This window comes from Montipora foliosa, chromosome 9 (genome assembly GCF_036669935.1).
Source record: "Montipora foliosa isolate CH-2021 chromosome 9, ASM3666993v2, whole genome shotgun sequence".
Classification (NCBI taxonomy): Eukaryota; Metazoa; Cnidaria; class Anthozoa; order Scleractinia; family Acroporidae; genus Montipora; species Montipora foliosa.
Window position 1 is genome coordinate 27,439,322 of NC_090877.1, and position 5,193 is coordinate 27,444,514.

A 5,193-nucleotide genomic window follows, 5' to 3' on the forward strand; every position below is an offset into this window, starting at 1 on the left:
ATTAGGTGCATCTGGCAAAATAGTTCAAAATGCTCATGGGGCTTCATTTTTCTGGTGCAAACAGGAAAAGTGTGAATTATGTTGATTTCCGTTCAGCTGACTGAACATAACACTGTATGCAATCAATGTAACATGGAGAAAATTTAGCATGTAACAGGGTCCCTGATGCATGAGCCCAAGTTGCTGTATTGATGCCTGTCAAAGAATAGGTTATTGGCTAAGCTCCTCTGACCCTATGATTTACCAGTTTAAAAAATTATATACTAGCCCAAAACAGTCTTGTGAAAGTTAGCTAATAGGCACCCAATTTACTGTGGCCATAATAATCCTTTGAAAACTGAAAACCCAAAAGTTGTTTTTCAGTAGCTGTGTACCAACAGGAGAATCCTTCAAGCTCTCCTCTGGATCAGAAACTATCCAGAAGGTGGAGGTTATTAAGATCGCTTGAGATTTAAACTTGACAGGGATTTATCTATCTTTTAGGATAGGCCCCCCTCCTTCCCCTTATATCCCCACTTTTCATCAGGTTGGTCTCAACTGAAGTCCTTTGTATCAAGCTTAGTTTTATGATTTTCTTATGACTAATGCAAACTGGTCATGGAGACATGGAAGGAATCAACTTCCAACTTTATTGCGACATTGCACAAAGAAAATATACTTACAAAATTCATTATTGCAATAAGAGAATGTAACAAAAAGAGTACGCGATAACCAGGTTAGCTATTGGCTTAATCTTTTCTTCCTCACCACGGCCATATTCAAAATCGATTCGGAGTCAAGGCTTTGCGTTGTGAAACGCATGAACAATAATTACACCACAAACACATGAATGTAGCTTAATCAAAAATCCTACGGCTGGTGAAGGACGGGCTCTGCTACACAGACTTCCTTCTTTTAGATCGGATAACCGACTCTTTCCGAATAAACTACCGTCTTCGCAAACTCCTGAAATGTCGTGACGGTAACGTAACAAGTTCTGCATGTTCGCGATGGTAATAAACAATAATCGACAGAAATTCTCAAACCAGAAAGCTCTTCTCAACCCCTACGATTCCTTCCCTAATTGCCTTTTCACCAAATAAATACAAAGGATGGTTGTTACTAGTGATATTTCCGTTGCAAGTACGACAAACATAAAACAGAATCCCTTCGGCCATTCTCTTCCCTTTTCTTCCGGTTAGCTTTTTTATTGTGTTCCCATCTGACCAATCAGTGACGACAACGGAATGGAACCAGCCAGAGCTCTCGATCAGAGGCGCTGGCCAAGAGGATCGCAGCTCTGGGAACGAGCAAAGACAGTTTCTTCAGTATGGCGCGTGCAATACACGGTTGTAGCATTAAATGAAAAAAATATCTTACTCTACGTTCCAAAAATTTCTTCTTTTTCAAGTTTACCTAGTCTTAAAACGGGTGTTGAATCCAACAACAATTTCTTCTTACTGTAAATAAACACAAGCTGACCTTCTGACCTCTACAGTTTTCAATATTTTCAGACCAAGAATAAAAATGTCACACACAAGCTTGCTTCCACAAAACACAGTCTTATTATCAGGGAGAAAATGAAATTAACAGCAATGGATAAAGGCTTTTTGCTGATTGTGATGGAGATCAGTATTCAAATGTTTGCGGAAGACTTGACTTCCCTCTTTGTTCAGTGCCGGCAGCCTGAGCGGTAGGCACGCACAACAGTATTTGAACAGAATTATCGATCCGATGGTGGATTTGCTGTTCGCGATTCCTTACAATGTAGTCCAAGAAGTTATTTCTTCATTTTCCAGAGAGGATAATACATTAATTCTCATCGTTCCAGCCCGGCGTTAATCGAGGAATTCCCAATAATGCCATTCCAAGAGCAGATGGTTCAACAACGATTCCGTTTCCACTCGATAACATGTTGCGAAGGGCAAGTCATACATAAATAATATTAGAAACTCAAATTCTAATGTACATAGATTATTTTTCAATGGAAAACAGAATTATAATTGATGTCCGATGGAAACAGATTACTTTACACAGTCAGAGAATTGAGAGTTTCGGGGGTCCTGAAAATGGCGACTGAAGTAACGTGGGTGTGCAATGTAAAGTGCATGGGTGAGTAAGGTTCTTTAACGAATGCTCTGAAGGTTAAATTCGTGAAGAAAATAAGTAAAGCTTTTTAAAATATTTTTCCCTTACTCTAAAAATGCCTTCGCAACAATAGTCTTTTATCCTGCTTTCGCCAAAAAGCTCTTTTATGAGATAAAAAAACATGCGCACTTAGTAAAGCAATTTACAAGGTAGGTAGTTTCGGTCATAATCGCATCCTTCGAAGCTGATCGAAAGTACAGCTTTCGTGTTCATTGTTAAACTTCTAACCAAATGATCTTCCCTTTCATTCCATGCGCTCGGTTCAACCAATTTAAGGACTAGAGCTTTTCTTTTCTTAATGTTTTGTTAATCTCGTGTTTAAAGTGACCAACTGAGGAGCAATCAAAACAATAAAAAATGTGAATTCGTGTCCCCTCAATTCCTTGATATTTTGGCAGTCCATCCAAGGGAACTGTTGGCAAAAAACGTTTTCAATTTTACCTTGGATTTGCAGGCACCAGTTGAAGTAACATCCTACATGAAATAAAATGTTGCGTGTCATAGTCTCAGTAAGGAGACCAGGAAGTTGATATGAAGAAAAACACTCGTGATCATTAAGTTTTTGATATTAATTTATTGTGAATACAGTTGTTGTACATTTCCTCATATCGTATACTACCGAAGGACTAATAAATTAAATTATATTTTAGTTCTATACTGGTAAAAGTTTAAAAAGCTTGGAGCTTGATATTAAAAAAGGAATAGTCTTTGGTGTGTCAGTCACCCTCAGCATCTCTTTGTTCCGTGGGCCTGGTCCAATTAGAACTTACTAATTTCCTGTTGTTATTTTGTAATCAGTTTTCAACTTGGATAGTCTGATTCTTTGGAAATGAACGCAGAGAACGGGGAACTAAATTTGCTTGTAGGTGATAAGATTATTCTTACAGAATGAGAGATGTGTACGCTGTTGAAGCAGCTTGTTCAAGTACAACTTGGGAATCATAGACCTTGCTATGCCCTTAGACAGTAGTTATTTATTTTAGTTCCCGAGATCTAGTTCCCTAGGGATTTGAGGATGTGCTGAAACTCAAAGCCGTAACCAGCTATCTTGCTCTAGTTCCCTGAAGTTAACACCAAGTAAGCTTAGTAATTTTCAAATGAGAGGTGCTCCATGCAATACACGAGACCAAGAAGAAGACTTTCAATGGTATGCATGGACGAATACACGTGATAAGCTGACTTAGTCTCTGTCAGAATACCCTTTAAACGTTCCACAATTTCTAAAAATTTTTCCCGGGGTAAAATTACCAACTCTCTATTTTCTGGGTGTTTACTCTGGCCATAATTTGGCCAGAGCTGCTGTTTTTGGGCCGTCGTTCACGCTCGTTCACGTTCATGCCAACAAACTTGAAACCGAAGAAAGGTAAGTTACCGTACACGTTGGGTGTGAACGTTTATTTTCATAATGGAGCTGAAATTCTTGATATTTTAACACATTTCAAACAAGAACGCCCAACAGAGCAGAAGAGTTTCCAAGCTTCGCAGTCATACATCGAAACTGCTCTGACAATTGTTTTGAACAATTGAACTTTCGTCTTCCTGCTAATTTCACTACAGTCCCAAATTCTTCGCAACCTGTAGAAAGTTTGTCTGGCTTTACTTAGTCTCTGTTGTATGTCTTTTGTCGCCCCGCCTTCTTTATCCAGCAGTGCACCTACAGTCTGTGACAAAATTCGTTGGAACAGTACACGACTATACAGATCTGAAGCTTTCGCAGCTCACTCTCCCCTCACAATGTTGTTTTAACGCGAGTTTCTGAGCCCAATTGCCAAAACAACATTGTGGGAGGGCAAGAAATTGTAAAGTGTTTCAACAATTTTGTCCGGGACTGTATTTTTGAGGAATTTCAGTTATGAAAAGAATTGGCGGGAAATATGCTATATTTTAGGAGAAGGAAACCCTTGATTTATAGCGGCCTAGAGTGAGATGTTGCGCCATATTTGTGATAAATTCGACAAGAAATGGAAACATACATCATGTTCAGGTTTGTTTGAATTTGGTTGGTTGTTTCTCGTTCAAAAAAGAAAGCCTTTTCATAGAAGGTTGACTGTGGCTGAGCATGTTCTGCTTAGGAACGATTATTAAACCAGGATGAATTTGCAGAGGCCGTTCGAGTTTTATTGCGTGAAGGAAAATATCGTAATATCTTGGTAACTGGGGTTGCTGGTTGCGGCAAAACACTTTATAACTCCTCTAAACTCTGTTTTCCAACCGTTTTGTAATCCTGGTACGACCACGATCGCTTTGGTTGATACTGTAAGTACTGACAGCGATGAAGTGATTCTCTCAAATGACGTTCGTTGGTGTCCCTAAATTAACGCATTTTTCACTTCTCTTGGAAGGTCACAAAGTTCATTTACCTACACTCAAATAACATTCCGCACGGGATGTTGACTTTTAACCCGATTCTCCAATATTTTGCACCAGCAGGGAAGAGTTCACCTTTGTTAGATGCGCGTTCGCTGGTCGAAAGTCTTTTCATTCATTTCATGCGGCACAAATTCCCGAAAAAGAACAACAGTATATTTCCCCATGCTCCCGTTTTATTCGGCCTTGATCTTCTCACAAAGTTAATTAGCGTGCATCTGTAATTCAACGAGTCACCATTTTTAAGAAAGCTTTTTTGGTGAGAAATATGCACAATTGAACCACGACGATAAAACAGTCAGAAAGGGCAGTGAACACAGAAGGTGAATCGATTGTTTTGGGCACTATAGTAGAGAAAATAGCCATTTTTGAGGCAAATGTGCATGGTGACGTTGTCAATGCACTGAGAAAAAGGATCCTGCTAAATTTAATTAATACAGTGGTGACTCGTGCACACTAACACAATGTCGTTGTTTTCTTCTCTTGTTGGTTTTGTCTAGCGAAATTCGACTTGAAAAATTGTTAAGCGATATCAAATTAGCATACAATGGAGTTGTTATGAAAAAACAGTCAGTAGAAACCGTCTAATACAGTAATGTTTTCAAACTGCGTGTCACCATTTTGGTACAAAGTTGCTCACGCAATGAACTAAAGTAAACAAGCTTTTACATCACGTGTCATAAGTTTCTATCCTTGTGC